This window comes from Protopterus annectens, chromosome 4.part1, assembly GCF_019279795.1.
Source record: "Protopterus annectens isolate FY-2018-M chromosome 4.part1, PAN1.0, whole genome shotgun sequence".
In the NCBI taxonomy this organism is placed as follows: Eukaryota; Metazoa; Chordata; order Ceratodontiformes; family Protopteridae; genus Protopterus; species Protopterus annectens.
Genome location: NC_056734.1, coordinates 275,720,918 through 275,739,646, shown reverse-complemented (window position 1 = coordinate 275,739,646; position 18,729 = coordinate 275,720,918). Strand labels below are relative to the sequence as shown.

At 43.2% G+C, this 18,729-nt stretch overlaps 1 protein-coding gene across 2 annotated transcripts in view; it reads right to left on the bottom strand.

Moving 5' to 3' along the window:
- The window catches only part of TBL1XR1 (TBL1X receptor 1), a 3,130,276-nt gene that overhangs the window by 304,345 nt on the left and 2,807,202 nt on the right, over positions 1-18,729 (bottom strand). The gene's annotated exons all lie outside the window — the stretch shown is intronic.

The following is an 18,729-nucleotide window of genomic DNA, read 5'->3' as shown; positions in this document are numbered from 1 at the left end:
GACAAAGGTATGAGGTGTGGCCCAAGTAGCTGCTGCACAAATGGCATCAATGGGTAGTCTATCCTGAAAAGCTGCAGAAGTGGATAGACTCCTGGTTGAGTGTGCTTTTGGCTTAGAAGATAGCTGTTTGCCCCTGAGAGAGTACACAAAGGAAATAGTGGAAGTCAACCATCTGGATAAGGTCACTTTAGATACTGGAAGACCTATCCTGTTTTCTGCATAGGAGACAAATAATTGGTCCGATTTTCTGAATTGTTTAGTTCTATGCAAATAGTACCTGAGCTGACGATGGACATCCAAAAAATGCAGTTTCTGTTCAGCTCTGTCGGAATAGTTTGGGAAAAAGACTGGTAGATCTATAGATTGGTTAATGTTGGTTTGAGATACGACTTTGGGAAGAAAGGAAGGGTTAGTTCTTAATGATACCCTGTCCTTATGAAAAACCAAATAAGGGGAACGGATGCAGAGAGCTTGAATCTCGGAAACCCTTCTTGCAGAAGTGACAGCCAGTAAAAATATAGTTTTCCAGGTCAATAACTTCAAAGAACATGAAGCAGACGGTTCGAAGAGAGGTAGTATCAAGGATGCCAACATTAAGTTTAGATCCCATTGCGGAGGAGGATGCTTTATAGGTGGTTTTAGGAGGAAAACTCCTCTGAGAAAGGCCTTGCATAACCTATGAGACATAATGTTATTGTCATGCAGGCCAACATGATACTTAGAAATAGCAGCCAGTTGTACTTTGACTGTAGATGACGAGGATCCTGAATGAAAAACCTCCGCCAGGAAATCTAAAACCGAATGTACAGGAGCAGTAAAGGGTCAATATTTCTGGAATTCGCCCAAATAGAAAAACGTCGCCACTTGCTAGCATAAACAGTCCTAGTGGACGACTTCAAGGAAGAGACTAAAATGTCTCTGACTGAGTCCGAAATCATCGGTAGCCTGGCTAGGGTAGGAAGTGGAGCAACCAAGCAGTGAGGTTGAGGGAGTGAATGGCCCGGTGCTGCTGACCCGATTGGTGGATCAAGAGATCCGGAACTGGGTCCAGATGCCAGGGCTGCACCAGAAGGTGACGATGCAGAGACGGAAACCAAATTTGTCGAGGCCAATATGGGGCAATGAGGATCAACTTGGCTCTCAAAACGGTGGCTTTCTGAATGACTTGTGGAATCAAGGGAAAAGGAGGAAAAGCGTACAGAAGTCCCCAGGGCCAATCCTGGGTTAGAGAGTCTCTCAGATGTTGGCCTGGAAGGGGAAAGAGTGAAGAAATCGGGCACTTGTTGTTTTGAGGAGTAGCAAAAAGATCGCAACAAGGAGTGCCCCACTTCAGAAAAATCTGATCCACTACAGATTGATTGAGAGACCACTCGTGAGGCATCAGAATGGATCTGCTCAGCCTGTCCGCTAATAGGTTGGACCTGCCGGGGATGTGCGTTGCTATCAGAAACCGCTGAGAAGAGATCGCCCACTGCCAAAGTCTGAGAGCTTCTCGACATAACGGATAGGACCTGGTCCCGCCCTGCTTGTTGATGTACCAGACTACGGACATGTTGTCCGTCTGTACTGCAACAGTCCCCGTGGGAAGAAAGTCGTTGAGGGCTTGCAACGTTAAAAGCACTGCTCTCATCTCCAGGACATTTATGTGCAGATGGTATTCTATGGGTTGCCACGTCCTGTGGACCATCCTGCCCTGATAATGCCCCCACCCGATCAGAGAGGCATCCGTAGTGACTGTGGCAACTGGAGGAGGGGGAATAAAGGGTCGGCCCTGATGAAGAAGAGGGGAAGATATCCACCAGTTCAGATGAGCTCGGCACGACTGTGTTACCAAGATTTTGTGCCTCATCGGGAGACTGTGGTACGACCACTGCGTGAATAGCATCCACTGCAGAAGACGCATGTGGAAGCGAGCCAGTGGTAGAAGAACAATGGCCGCAGCCATAAGACCTAGAACCTTCAGTATAAATCTGGCTTTGATCTTGTTGCTTTGCAAAAGAAGCCGAACAAATTTTTGGATGTCCAGAATTCTTTATTCTGGCTAACATTTTGACGGTGTTTAATTCTGCGCCTATAAAGGTGATAGATTGGCAAGGCAGCAGAGAAGATTTTTCGAAGTTTACTGAAATTCCCAAACTCCTGCAAAGCTGTAGAGTGTAGTCTCTGGACTGAAGAAGCTGACACTTGGTGGTGGCGGAGAGGAGCCAGTCGTCCAAATAGGGAAACACCTGGAATCCTCGACGTCTCAGATGAGCTGTGACCACTGCCATGCATTTGGTAAACACTCTGGGGGCTGAAGTGAGGCCAAAGGGCAGGGCTCTGAATTGGTAATGACTGGTCCCTAGCCGAAAGCGGAGAAACCTTCTGGAGCGTCTGTGAATCTTTATGTGATAGTACGCATCCTGAAGGTCTATAGAGCACATCCAGTTGTCCTTGCCCAGAAAGGGCAGAATGGACTGAAGCGTGACCATCCGGAATCTTGCCTTCTTGACAAATCTGTTCAGATTGCTCAGGTCTAATATTGGTCTCCAATCTCCCGTCCTTTTGGGGACCAAAAAGAATCTGGAGTAGACGCCGGATCCTACCTGGTCTGCTGGCACAGTCTGGACGGCTCTTTTTTCTAGGAGCTTTGAAACCTCCTGTTCTGCCAAATCCCTTTGACCGGGTGAGATGTCTGGAAGGGATTGAAGAGGTACGGGAAACCTTTCGAAGGGGATTTTGTAACCCTCGGATATAATCGACTGTACCCACATCTCTTGAGATAGGGATTGCCAGGATACTGGGTACAGCGAAATCCTTTCCCCGACTGCCTCCAAGGGTGGACAGTTGGGCAACACCTCAGGGATGCTGAAAGGGCTTCTCAGGAAGAGACTCCCTGTTGCCCTGGTTCTGAGGACCCCCCCTGCCTCTAGGGCGGCGTCTATTATTGTTACCCCCTCTGCCTCTGGGGGTAAACTGACCATGTGTGTCCGGTGTAGCTCCTTGGGCTTTATGGAACCACATCTTCCCCCCCTTCTGACCCTTGGGGTATGGTCTAGAAGGAGTGGAAAACTGAACTCCAATGGCAGAAAGAGTTTTACCGTCCTGCTCACACCTGGTCAAGGTATCCTTCACCTGAGGTCCGAACAAAGCCGAACCATCAAAGGGGGTATTAGTGAAGGACGCCTTAAAGGGGTCCGCAAAATTACAAAGCCGCATCCAGGCTTGGCGTCTAAGAGAAACTCCTGTGCCTGCGGCCCTGCTCGCTCCATCGGCCGCATAGGATATGAGCCGCATGGAGGAGTTAGATATGGAATTCAGGATAGCAAGCTGCGAGGCAATCTTTTCCTGAGCCCCAGCAGCAGAAGGATCCTGGACTACTTCTCCCAGTTCCTTGAGAACATCTCGTTGAAGCCTGGTGAAGTGACAAAGATAATTCAGCGAACGCATAGCAAAGGTCGCTGAAGAAAACATCCGCTTTCCATACCTGTCCATGGTCCTAGAGTCCTTATTAGGAGGATGGACAGGTACTGAAGGATCCGCCAATTCCTTCTTAGTGGCAGCCGTCACCACCATAGCATCCACCGGAACACCCTTGGAAAGGAACTGTTTGTCCGAAGGGGCCGTAATGAATTTGGATGGTCTTCTGGGGACAGGTTCCACAGAATCTGGAGCCACCCGCCTACGAGCCACTACCTGCATGAGTGGGTCGAAAGGCGGAGACACCCAGGAGGTGGAGGTCGGGATCCAAAAGCCTCCAGGTATACCGACTCATCCTCGGAGGGGTCAATGGAGGGCCAATTCCCCCTCTGTTTGAGGAGCTCAAGGATGTCTGAAAAAGAGACATCCTCAGAGGGGGACCGTGGGGAACCCTCCGACTCATCCAAGTCGGTATCAGATGTAGTAGACTCAGGGGAGTCTGTGTGTTTCCTCTTACACGTCCTCTTCCGAGGGGGTTCCCCTGCAGGATCAGGAGAAACCTCGGAAGAGGAGGAAATTCCCAGTGGGGAAACCTGGGGCGATGGATCCCGGGGCCTGTGAGCAAGAGGTTGGCAAGAGGCATCTGCAGGCACTGAAGAGGGAGGAGCTAGAGGGATGGACCGTTGACCAGACTCAGAGGCCAGGACACTCCTCATCACCTCAAAGGCTCCTCTCCCCGGGAGGCCGGAACACACCGCTCGAAGAAACAGGAATGGCGGCTCCAAAGAGAGAAGGCTCGAGGCCGATGTCGGCCGAGCTTACCAAAGCGAAGCCCGAGAGGGAGAGCGGGGTCGGACAAGGGTCCGATGCCACTAGCCCCTCGGGCCGACAGTGGAAACCCGGCGACCGGATCCCTCCAAGGAAGGTCTCAAGGAGGAGATCGGAGCCGAGGCAGCGGAGCGAAGGATGTATCGGCTCCGGCATCGAAACATTCACTGTCCCGAAGCTCCGGCTCCGAACTGCGGTGTGGAGTCGGAGGAGGAAGTTCAAGGATTGGGGCTATAGCCGAAGTCTGTTGAGATGGGCTATGGAGCATTTGGGCCAGTGCCTGAGACTTCAACAGCCTGCTTACCACCCTCTCTAAATCGTGGTCAGACAGCCTGGAAGATCTCGAAGATCGGCTCCGATGGCTCCGCTCCGACAAAGAGGAGACCCGGGCAGTGGATACTCAGTATAGAAGGGGACCGGGACCTCTACGGGGTCGAAGCCATCGGAGCCGAAGTCCCTTGAACCCCAGATGGAGCCGAGGATATCTCGGCTCCGATGCTGGATAAAGTGTCGGCTCCAGCTGGAGCCGACAAGGCCACAGTAGTCAGGGTATCAGAGCCGGTCGTCGCCGAACCCACTACTTGAACAGCAGATGTATCGGCTCCAGCCGGAGCCGATGTCGGCTCCGACGGAGCCGGAGCCACCGGAGGAGGCTTGGACACTGTAGCCTGAGCCTTCGGTGGTTTAGAAGGTTTTCCTGACCCTAATTTAGGAGGAGAACCTTCTGGCTTAAGTAAGCCTCGGAGGATGAGTTTATTCCTCCTTTCCTGCAGGACTCTTTGGCTAAAAGCATGACATAAAGCACAGGAGTCCTGCAGGTGCAAAGGCCCCAGGCAATAAACACAAGAAGTGTGACCGTCTGTCAGAGACATTTTCTGACAGCACTGGTCACACTTCTTGAAGCCTGAGACCTTGCCTTCCTTTGACATCCTAGGAGGATGGAAACACAAACAATCCCAACAAACACACAAATTAATCCCTTACACAAACACACAGGAAGGAATAACCAATGGGGAAGTAGGCCTGACTAAAAAACTTTAGACTAAAGATTATAAAAAAGTTGAAAACAAGGGAATAGGGTGGGCTGTAACTAACTACAGACTAAACTGACACTAAAAGGGAAAAATAAACCCCTAACTACTCTTTTTCTTATTTTACAAAGAAAAACTTACCTCAGCTGGCAAAGGAGACCTCTTTCGCTAAGCGGCAAACGAGATCTGGGGTAGTTCCGCCTTGCATCATGGGATATAGGGTTGCCTCGAGCTGGTAAAAGGAGTTCTCGAGCTAAAGCAAGTGCCGAGTCGGAGCCGAGGATCGGCTCCGAACCCATCCAGCAAGAATGAAGGCGAGATTGACAACTTAACATCAGGATTTGGTCATAACTTTAAACAGAGGTGTGATAAGCACTCCAGAACAGACATTGTTTAAAAGCACCTAAAACAAAACCAAACTTTCACAAAAAATGCCAAGAGCGATGCCTTCCAACTAACACCGTTTATTAACTTTAAACGCAAAAGTAAAACACGTTTTTTGTTCCGCTAAATTGCGGAACTTCTTCAGAAACAATTCTCTACTCACACAGGCGCTTATATTTATAATTTCTTAAGTATTTCATCCTGAAATGGCGCCAAAAACGAATCAATTAAAAATTTAAATATTTAAATTCCTTAAAGTTGTCTTAACCATAATATACGATGCTCTAAATTGCACTTACACACAATACATTATTATGAACTTCTCAAAACAGTGAAAATGTTTCATATCAAATCGCAAGCACATAAATTAAAATCTCAACCATCCCAGCCACAATATGCGATGCTTTAAAATGTATTTACACACAATAAATTATTCTAAACTTCTCAAACAGTGAACACGTTCCGAATTAGAATGCAGGCACATAAAACTGAAATTAGAATCTCAGACATTTATCATTTAAAAAAAAAAATATATATATATATATATATATATATATATATATATATATATATTAAAATCATGCATATATATGAAATACATTTTATTAAAAAGTATGTATATATGTAAAATATATCATCATATGTGTGTGTATTTATACACATTAAAAATATATATATGTGTATATGCACTATGTGTGCGCACATATATACACACACACACGCACAAGCTCCCTTGAATCATAAATTCATGATAATATTATTTACATTAAAATTACAATTAAAATTAGAATTGATTTATGAACTAGACATTATAGATTACCTTTTTAGACAATCGGAAGTTTCTGATATTTCATATATAAATAAATTTATTTTTACAGCACCCAATTTATCCGAAATATCAAGGACATATAAAAAATATACATATATATAAAAAAATATATACAATAAAAGAATAATAATAGATATATATACATATATATATATCCCCAAAAATATATAAATTTGATAACTATTCAGATCAAATCATATATGTAATTTAAATTTTATAATTTATAATTACAGTATATAAATACATATATGATAAAATTACTTATTAAATATAAATATAAAATTAAAATTAAAATGCATAGTCTTTATCTCATTTGACATTTTTAATTTTAACAGACACATTATATTGCATTTATCATTTAACCCCGGGTACATATATGCATTTAGCCTAATCTGCCATAATAGTTCAATTTTTTCAAGCATTAGAGATACAGGTCCACCTCTTTCATCTTGATTCACTTGTTGTATAATTTTAAACTTGAATTTATGGCTGGGAAACATTATTATGTGTCTTGCTAATGCATTTTCTTCTTTGTACTGATTTATGCATCTTAAATGCTCCAATACTCTCTCTCTGAATTTTCTATCCGTCTTACCGACGTAGAAACAAGTGTGTAAATACATTTTAAAGCATCGTATATTGTGGCTGGGATGGCTGAGATTTTAATTTATGTGCTTGCGATTTGATCTGAAACATTTTCACTGTTTTGAGAAGTTCGTAATAATGTATTGTGTGTAAGTGCAATTTAGAGCATCGTATATTATGGTTAAGACAACTTTAAGGAATTTAAATATTTAAATTTTTAATTGATTCGTTTTTGGCGCCATTTCAGGATGAAATACTTAAGAAATTATAAATATAAGCGCCTGTGTGAGTAGAGAATTGTTTCTGAAGAAGTTCCGCAATTTAGCGGAACGAAAAACGTGCTTTACTTTTGCATTTAAAGTTAATAAACGGTGTTAGTTGGAAGGCATCGCTCGTGGCATTTTTTGTGATTGTTTCTAAAAAGGACTAATTTTTTGTGCATTGCTATCTACCAATTTCCAGTGGTTCAGACCTGTGAAGAATTGACTTAAGGCTGCACAGAGGCTGCCAAGAACAGTCAGCACGCAGAAGCAGACACTGACACTGCTAACTGAGTTATGAGGGTTAAATGCCAGCAGGTTTTATTTACTACTGCTAGAAAACTGGCCCTTAATGGAAAGACATTTGTTCTTTAAAAATTACTGCATCTTCTCTACTGCTTCAATAAAAAGTTTTATATGCACCATGACTTCACCTTCCTATGAAATTGTCAAAGTGCTTGCTAAACCAGGTAATTTCAATATATGTACTGTATTTATTATTGTGCATGCGGCCCTCCGATATATCTTTTTTTTAAATGCGGCCCTCGGATTACCTAAGTTTTGACAGCCCTGCCCTATGGAATTGACAGTTCAAAGCACTCACTGCCAGGGTGGCAGAGGTACAAACCTTCTTGCCAAATCTGTCTAATAATCTACTTTCCCTGCCAATAGGCAGGGGGAAGTCTTGCTGACTCCTTAAGTACACGTTTTGTGGATTCAGTGGAAATTGCAGAAGGGTCAGCTTTCGGGTATTTGTAGATGTGCTTGTGAGCTTCAAACACTCTGTAAAACCTGTCTAGCTTCCTATGAGCAGAATCAGGGTGTAAAGCAATGTTGTCAAAGACGTCATCTAATACAACATGCACAGAAGAAATAGCCAGTGGTCTGGGTGAAGGCAAGCTTGGCAGTGGGTCTGGGCCTGAGAGAACTGCTTACTTTCCCAACTGAAATCCTCCTTCATTCTCTGCAGGGTATTCCTCAAAGAAAGGTCTTTTTTTAAGGAGGGTGGAAGAGAAGGTGCCATGAGAGTCTGAGTCTAGGTAAGTTTGAGGTGGCAAGTGGCCAAAGAAAGCCAATTCCCCCTCATCCTCAGGACTAGAGGAATCTCCCTCGTTCTGAAAAGCTATTTCCTTATTCCTTTTAGATGAGGAGGACTTAAGAGGTGGAAAAATGAAAGGGTACTCATGATTTCATGAAGACCACAAACTCCTCTGTTATTTTAAGGAGATCTTAGCCTTCAATCTGAGAAGAGGTGGTCAGAGGTGGTGGCAAAGAAAAAGAAATGGCTCACTTCGGTTTGGATATCCATTTTAGGGAAGTGACTGGTGGCTGTGGTCACCCTATCACAGCTTCAGCTGTAGCTATGGTAGTCTGGGAAGGCAGGTATAGTCTCCCTTCAGACCCAAGGCAAGGACACTGAGCCCTGTACAGTGACCTCAGATGCGACCAATGTGTGTGTAGTGGTAGCATACGTAGGTAGGCCAGAAACACTGGTGGCCTCCCGAAGGGTTGCACCAGTGGGTACAGGCCTAAGAGTCTCTGGACCAGGGGTGGCCAAAAGTTGCTTACCTGAGTTGGCTGAATTAAGATGATAACTGGAGCTTTTTTATTAACATTGCTGTTCTTGGCCTTTTGGTTTATCTGTTTTTTTTGGAATGATGCTAGCCATTGCTGTAGTCTGCGGAGGCCCCGTGGTAGCAGAGGATTGTGACTTCACATAAGTAGCAGAAGAGGAGGACTCCATCTGGGTGGCTAGTACCACAGCCCTATGTTTGAGAGTTTTCCCATGGAATTTTACACAGTCAGGCCAGTTACAGATGTTGTGCTGAGGCCCCAAGCTGAACAGACAAAATGAGTGCAAATCTTTATGTGACATTTGCTTCCCAAACTTCAAGCAACTGACTTTTTTGAACATTAAATTAGTAGAGAAATTTCCCCAGTGGGGTAATTATCTACCTGGAAGAAGCTTCTCTGGAAAAATGAGATGACCAACCGACTGCAAGTGAACTGAACATACGTTAAGCACACTGGACTGCACGGCTAGTAAATCTGAAAATAACACAGATAGGAGCTCTTCTTACACCTGGACATTCAGGCATCGCTCTTTGTGGACATCCTTTGGCGAGGGATTATGTAAAGATTCTGGAAACTGGGACAGTTGTAGGCGTCTGAATGGCAGGAAGACTCAAGAATCATTACTGCAGCAGAGACTACAAAGAACATCTAGCTTCTGCCTCATAACAGAAGTATAAATACCTCTCCTGGACTCCTTGGCAATTATCTGGACTTGGGTATCTTGCATGTTCACAGCACCCAGTCTCCTCTTGATAGACATGGGAGGATTGTGTGCACTGACCAATGTTTGGAGGTTTTCTTTTACTACGTAATTGTAGAGGCCACTGAAATCTAGAACTGACCAGAGGTCTTCAGTCCTCCTTAGCACAAAAAAGATTAGTACAAGCTTCTGTCTTATGGGAACTCTTGGACTGCTCTTTTGCTTAGGAGCCTGATTGGCTTCCTTTCTTGCCTGCTTTCTTTGACAGTGTGCAGCACAGGTCAGGGACTTGCGGTGCCGGATAATATGTGGTGAAATGGATTTTGTAAATGGGGTTGGGGGTGGGATGTAAACGGCCATGACTTCAGTCTTACTAGCAGTAACAAGCATATGGCCTGGAATTGGTGCAGAAAATCAGGTCTACTGGTCACTGAGGAGCATGAGGTCTTGGATTTTGTGTTAGAATTAGGAATGCCTATATAGTCCACTAATTCCTTTTTGAAAATATGAATCAATGGGCTGAGTGTAACTGAGAAGGGGAGCTTACTGTGCAGAAGTCTTAAAGATGTGAAGTTATGTTTCATTATATGGTTGTCATTAAGTTTTCTGAAGCTGAGTGCTTTATGTTCAAGTCATCATGGGAGGGGGTATTCTATGCAAAAAGTTTTAAACAATAAAAGTGGTTCTCCAAATCTTTGCATATCAGGCACAGAATTCCCCTAATACAATAAAATACAGAAAACAGGCAATTGCAAACTTTAGCCAAGAGTCAAGAATGAAAAACTTTCAATCCTCTCTGAGAAATGTGGTGTGTGATTAGATTAGAGAGCACAGTACAACATTCTACTACTGGCTTGATAACTACAAAAGAGGTGGGGAGATAATTACTTCACTGGCAAGACTCTCAACTCCATGGAGGATCAGCTGGGCAACTCAACCTACTCTGCCCATAGTAGAAGCCACAAACTTATCAAATAGTCAGCATTTACAACACTCATCTGTTATCTGTTGCCTATTATAGGTTCAAAGGTAGGTACCAGGCTATCGGCCCAAGGGCCTACGTAAGCCTAGCCAACAAGGTTCCCTGGCCTGCGCCACCCAAGAAAGTTATTTTCCTGTGCCACTGTCGAGCAGAGACACAGAAGTGATCCCCGGGGTGTATTTCCTATTTCCCATCCACTCATCAAGATTTTTCTTGAAAAGTCCTAATGAAGAACTTCGCTTGACATAGATGGGTAGTGCCTGTTCCAGAGTATGGAAAGTCTCTGGGACAGGAATCTATCCCTCTAGCATGTCCTGTTTATTGTGGTGACAAGGTTTAGGTCCCTAGAGCGTGTAGCTCAGAGGCATTCAGATTTCTTTAGGTGTAGCATGTCCAACAGCTCTGGGTTTTACATAGCTTTATATGTTAGGCAGAGATCACCTCAGTGTAGGCGATATGCTATGGAGTAAAGCTGGATTTTTTTGAGACAGTCAGTGAAGGGCATTTATTTGAGACCAGAAATCCTCGTTGTGTGGTACTTCTGTGGCCTTTCCAGCTGCTGCAGATGTCTTGTGAGGTACATTCCAAAAGGGGCATTGTACTCTATAATGGGTCTAATGAGTGTCGAGTAGAGGGGAACAATGACCTCTTTTTTCCTGGATGACAACCCTTTTATGATGAGGTGCGCCACGTAGAAGGACTTCCTGACTACTGTGGCGATGTGACTATCAAAGGAGAGACTACTGCCCACCTGGGTCCCAAGGTCTCTTATCACGCATTCGGTGTCAAGTAGATTACTGTCTATGTGGTAGTCCATGGGTACAGAGTTTTTACCAAAGGGGATGACACTGCACTTTTTGGCATTGAGTTTGAGGCCATGGCTCTGACACCAGGCCCTTCTGTAGGATGTCCACATCATTTGGGGACTTGACTATGGCTCTTAGTTTGCAGTCATCTGTGAACTTCGTTAGCCAGAGGCCTTCTGTGTTAGCCTGTACTTCAGAGAAGTAGATACCAAACAGGAGAGGTCCCAGGACAGAACCCTGTGGTACTCCACGTGTCACTGCTTTGAGGTCAGATTTGGAGTCTGTAACTTTTACAGTGTGGGTTCTGTCAGTGAGCCAGTTGACAACCCATCTTGTGACGTAAGGATTTATACCTAGTTTAGTATGTTTAGCTATAATTCCAGAATGGGGGATGGTGTCGAAAGCCTTGGCGAGGTCAAGATAGGCTGTGTGAACCACCTTACCCTCATCTACAGCTTTGGTGACTGCCTCAAAGAAGTCGATCAGGTTCAGGAGGCATGATCTGCCTTTCACAAACCCAAACTGGGTGGGATCCAGAGTTTGGAGGTTACCATCGTCTTTGTTTAGGAGTTCCATGATGATACGTTCCATGGCCTTGCAGTCAGGCTAATAGGTCGATAGTTCCTGGGATCAGTGGTGGTTCCCACTTTGTGGAGTGGGATAACTGTTGCTGTGGGCTATTCAGTGGGCACAAAGCCTGATGTGAGGCTGTTACTGAACATGGTGCTTAAGTGGGGAGCCAGTTCGTTCTGAAGTTCGTATAAAACCCAGCCTGGGATGTTGTCCGGTCCCATGGATGCTGTGTTTTTGGCTTTAGAGAGTGCAGCTTTTACCTGCGTAGTTGTGATTACAGGGACGCTGCATTCTTCCTGTATAGATATGGGCCCTTTAGGGGGTGAGAGGGGGGTAAAGTTAGCACTGAACCTATCTGCCAGGATGTTGGCAATATCAGTTGGTTCTGTAATTTTCTTGCCTTTGTGCTGTAACTCAGAGCAGATCTGGGTGTTGCCATTGAGATCCTTGACATAGCTATAGAATGCTTTGTGGTTGTCCTTGGAATTAGTGGCAATTTTATTTTCGTAGCTAGCTTTGGAGGACCTTATAAGGGATCTCAGCTTCTTACTGAGGCTGACCAGGGAGCTCCTCCATTCATGGGATTTTACTCTCTTTTGCAACAGTTTCTTCCTTCTGTTGTACAGTTTGTTTATGGCAGGGGACCACCAGATTGGCTTCCTTTTTTGGGAGGATAGCGTATTGGTTCTGTTTGGGATAGCACGATCCATGAACTCGTGTAAGTGCTTATAGAGTGCATTTGTGTAGGATTCAGCAGCTGTAACTTTACTGTCCATCTGCATGGGTGTCATGAAGTTCACCACTTCTGTCTTAAGAAGCATGAAGTTGGCTTTGGAGAATTTGTGGCGTGGGGGCGGGATGTGGATATCAAGTGTGATTAGCTTATGGTCGGATCGGACTAATACTGTATGAAGCTGGTAGGAGGGTTTGCTGAATGTGAACATGCTGCATTTTTTTTTTTTTTTTTTTTACATTTAAAGCAAGACTATTTTTTGCAGCACCATTTGTGTAATGTTGAGTGCTGGTAGAAGGGAGGTGGTGCCAATGCTGTTAAGGATGATGCTCTCAAGCTTACAGTTATCTACATATCTTGTGAGCAGGATTTTGGATTCAGTTTTGATAATTGAAGGAAAAAAAGCCAAGAAAGAGTGGTGGGAATTAGTCCTCCTATCCTCACATGCTGTGTATAATCTACAAAAGCAACTAAGGACCAAAATTATTACAGCTTTATCTTCAGATCCTACAGACAGATTATACATGATCTCTTCATGAGGTATAGTTTCAAACAAGATGTACGAATAGCTAAACCTTTATCCACAGTGCAATTTGCTTTCTCAAAAAATGTACGAGGTTTAGCAGGCAAGATCAACATATGACAACCTTCTCCATGACATATGCAATATGGCTTTATTTCCCAGTGTCTGTCTAAAGTTCTATACAATTCTCTATTAGTATTCTCATCCTAAGGGGTGGTGAAAGCCACACACACTCTGGCTAGGTTTATAAATGCCCTAGGGCAGATAGCCTAGTACGAACCTATGAACCTATTACCTTGCAAAATACGTTTTTTGAGAGTCTGACTGTTCTGTAATTATTGGGGTCTGTGGAAGGGTCTCCCTTTGGGTAATATGCCATTTAACCCATTTGTTGCAAATGAACTTGGACTATTCTTCAAAGTGGAAGGTCATCATTCTCCTACCTACCTTCACAGAGAAGCAGCTGAAGAAAGGCTTTAGGATTGCTGATGACCACTTGTTAAGTGCCCACAGGCCCCAAGATGGCAGCAATTCCATTAACTCCTACATTTCTTCTTACTACTGATGGGACTGGGGTCATAACGAAGGGGGGGGGTGAAAAGGGCCAACTCTGTTGTGGCTATCAAAAAACCACTTCCATCACTGGGTTACTTTGTTTCTATGTAAATGACCTTTAAGAAAGTGAAAACTTGACACTCACAGCTGTCAAGTGCCTAGTGACAATGTACAGAAAATCCATACATACAGTGTTGTCCCCCCCAAACAAAATTCCATACACATTACTACACAGGCAGCCACATCTCTGGCCCTACCTTCATCCATGTTATAAATGGCATGGACCATGCATTTCATCAAACTAGAGAATGTGACAGCCTGAGCCTTGATTATATCTTTCTATGGTTCACATGTCAACTTCTCATCCAAACGGACAAGTTCAATGGCGAGTTCCCTCTCAGAATACATCATGTTGGCTAGATAATTTAGCATGCTCACTTATAAGTTGGGACCAAACATACATCTTCCTAACTTCTACATCGTTCTACACTCCATACCTGGTGGACAGACACTAGGACACTGAGGAGTGTCAGTCCTTTTAGGACTACTGCCAAGACAAATGGACTTGGCTTTGGGATCTCTGACCAGACTGATCTTTCTTTAGGTGGTGGAAAATCCTGACTTTCTGGGAAACAGGACTACTCTGTCAGTGTTGTCTCAGGCTGTCTTAGTGGCATCTTTCGGGATATTCACCAAGGAGAATACCACCCAGGAGGCTGAGGGCCAAGTCGACAAGCTTCCTGCAACCACCTCTGGAGTTAGAGGACTGGATCTGTGGGTCAACCACCATTCTATCGACCCACACTATAGAGACTTTCCCAGCTGAAACAGCAGGATGATGACTTTGTGGATCTGATGCTCACTGCATTACTTGGGACTCTGGCTGTGATTGAGACAAACTGGACTTCCTGTGGACTTTTGGAGAAATGTACGGACTTGCAAGATGACAAGAGTGGCCTGTTTGTTCAAGAACAGGTGCAGCAGTTCTGGTGCAGATGCTTACGGTACGACCAGATGTTTAGCAGCATGATACGCAGGCATCAGACACTGGGCCTATTAAGTATTGACAGGATCTGTTACATACAAATCTGGAAAGAGTACATGGGAACCTAATGCACAAACATCATACCTACAAGGGTCAGATCTGACAAAACAGGTAGGAAAGAAATTTGGAATGTGAATGCTGTAGGAAAGGGGGGCAAAATTGCAAATAAAGTGTCAAACATTATGGGAAATGCAGTAGAACTATATGTTGAATTGGTGAGAAGTTCCAGCATCAGAAAGAGATGTGGAGTGCACAATGCCAAGAAATGTCTGAGTGCCTGCAATGATCGATACTGAAAAATACAGCTGTGTAGGTACTGGAATTGCCTTATTCTATGACAGGAAAAGAAAATCCCAACTGGTGAATGGTAATGATCTTGGATCAAGAAGTTTATTAAGCATCAGTTACAGGACTAATGCCAATGAATTCACTGGAGATGTGGCCAGCATCACTGGCAGGGCACAGCCTTGCCTGACTTTCCCTTTGCTCTGGTACTAGAATTTAAACTTGAGAACACCTCACCTCTTCCCTTCCATGTGTACTGGAAAATCAGGCTGCTGGACCTCAATGTCAATGCAGGTGAAGAAAAAAAACTGGAAAAATTCACGAGGAAAAGAAAAAAGGAAATCAAAGGAGAAGGGTTTTCTGATCTTGTTAAGAAGCTAAATATGTCAAAGCACTGAAGGAACAAACTTCCATGATCAAACTAGATGTGCAGCAACAAAGAACTGGAGAGAAGGGAACCAAAGCAGCATTGTGGGAAGGAGGAGCAAATGACTGAAGAACTTCCAGGTGCTAAACAGTCTCAATTCCTGTGGTATACTGCCCTGAAGGCTACCAAAGAATCATCCTTTTGTCACATTAGCTGCTATAAAAACACTGCTTGGCCCAAACAAAAACAAAAAAATAATTATATAAAGGCAAACTGAAAGTACAGAGATTAACAGACATGTTAATTTAGCTTTTCTTTCTAATAATGGAATATCTACCTTAAAAAGTAATGAAATTGACTGAAACTGGAGTGGGAACTCCTCTCTAAATTTAATGGCATGCAGTACAAGCTGGGGATAAGGACAGGAAGAATTTAAAGGTCAACACAATTCACAAAGTCAGTTCTGTCAGAGTAACACAAAATATCGACTTTTTCCACCTCCTAATTTAAGTCCTAGTAACCCATACAGTACTAGCTTGTTCAGCTTACATGTTTGTTATTTTTAAAATGAAATATACACGATTTAAGAATGAAATGATTTAAGAGTTTTCCTCGAATGGTTTGTTACACAACTGTCTCAATATTTAAACTGCAAACTGAAATGAAAGATAAATAAGAAAAAGTCTTAGTGCTTACAAAATAAGCCAGTGGATGGCACCAAACTACTGCTTTGATACCCTCAGTTTGCCTTCAGCACAGCACAAGAAGGGCAAATCAACCTCTTTTCATACAATCAACCACCTGGTATCAACTCCAAGGCATAAAAAGCATTGAGAAAAGCAAGGCACTATAACTGCATAACAAGGTGAGAATAAAACTAGGACATTTTAAGCTGCTTGGTTCTAAAATGCCTGTGCTGCTACTCTACAGAAACGTAGAAACACTTAAGATAAAAAGGCACTGGTTCTGTGAGATTTCACAAATGTCAGCTCTTTAAGATGCACTTGAAATGGGTATTTCAGAAACACCTGTGCTATCATTCTGCAAAAAATGAGATATCAGAAAAGACAACAATAAAGTGACAAAATACTCAGCTTCCCCAACACTGCCTCTATGAAGTGCTTACATTTAAAGCCTGTTACTACTCTGTAGAAACATTCAGAACAGGGCAGCAGGTAGTCACTGTCTGTAAACGCTGGTCCTGTGATGTAGGGGATGGCATTTGCTATGTAGAAGTATGGAGACTTACGACATCCACTTCACATCCTGTGGGGTGAAAATTAATACACACAGAAACGTATCTGATATTTTTGTCTGTGCTTGCATAAATGTGAGTTTTAGAACAGCAATGTAATAATTCTTGTATAACAATAATTTGCAACCTTTCTACACTTGGGCACTGGTGAAAATAGGAGCATCCTTTCGGGGACCGCTAAGACAGAAATAAAAAACATTATTTATAAAGAACCAATTAAAACAATCTCTGTATGCCAACACAGTAATCTCACCAATTGAGAAATACATAGATACACAGTATATTCGATTTCTGTGGTCACACTAAGTGAGAAATGCTGAAAAATCATTGCCAGGATATGAAGTCTGAAACGTCAGTCTTTTTTATGAGTAACAGACCAAAATTATCGGGCAAAAATCTGGACAATTGAGAGGTATGCTACCTACCTACCTCAAACACACACAAACCTACCCATACCTCTCAACCAAAAAGGGACAAATTCCCAACAGAATCGGGGACAAATCCAGAAATAATTAGGGACATTTTTCATATATTAGTAATATTAACTTAAAACACTGACAAAATAACACAACATGAGCGAGTTTGCATTTTTCTAAAGCAAAAGAAGCCTGTAACTTAATTATTGTTATTTTTTTGTCAAGTGTAATTCATCACCTTTTCTCCAAAAATCACTACTTTTATGTTTGATTAAGAGGGACAGAGTTAAAATGTCAGTCAAAATCAGGGATGTCCTTGAAAATCAGGGGCTTACATGCATACATACACCCCCCCCCCCCCCACACACACACACACACCTACCTACCTCTTGGCACAAAAAATCTGGGCAAAGGCAAAAATAATGGAACAAAGTGCCAAAATAGGGACAAACTTTATATATTGCTCTCACAAACTTATAAAGTTGCTAGAATAAAAGGTATTGTGCTATTGTGAATTTCCTGAAGGATATTAAGTCTGAAACTCAAATGCCTATAATTGTTTAGTTCAGTAAAGTCTGTTGTCATGGATATGCCAAAATAAACCCCCCAAATTTTATAAGGAACAGACAAAATATGAGGCAAAAATCTCGACAGTTGAGAGACACCTCCCTCCCCCTCTTTTTACACACACACACACACACACACACACACACACACACACACACACACACACACACACACACACACACACACACACACACACACACACCTCTCAACCTCTTAGTTCAAGAAATCTGGACAAAGCATAAAATAATAGGGGAAACAAAGGCCTAAAAATAAGGAAAGAGTTTACATATTGCTCTTATAAACTTAAAAATTTGCTAGAATAACAGGATTTGTGTTAATACACATTTTCTGAAGGATATTAAGTCTGAAATTCAAATGTATGCCATTATTTAATGAATTCAGTCCTGTTTTTGCCAGAAAACCACACATTTTACGAAGAACAAACTGAAAATATGAGTCAAAAATCTGTACAGTTGAGAGCTATCACAGAAACATACCCCCACCTACCTACTTCTTACACACACACAAACACACATCTCTCACTTGTCCGTTCATGGTCTGCATTTCAAATGTTGTTGTGTCTTTCGTCTTTTCCCGGTTAGGGGTTGCCACAGCGGAACTCCGGTCCACTAATGATTGGTAGTTAGTTTTTACGTGCCGAGTTACCACCCCTGACGCACAACCTTCAACGAAGGTACGCCCATTCACGCATGTCTCCACGCAGAAGACGCTCTAGCTGAGAATCGAACCGGACAGCGTCTTACTGTGAAGCGACAACGCTACTGCAACACCACCACCACAGTATGGTCTGCATTTCAAATGTTTTCTGGAATTCAAATTCTGTGCGTGCGGAAGACAAATATGTACACAGACAGTTTTTTAATTAAAAAATAAATCTTTCATTTCACGGACAGGCAGGAAATTTCTGCCGCACTGGAGCCCTTCCACTGACTGGCGGTTGATAAACACTGCTCTATAACACTACATTTCAATGAAATGATGTTTGCCCTACTGTTGGCACAGTCAGTGCT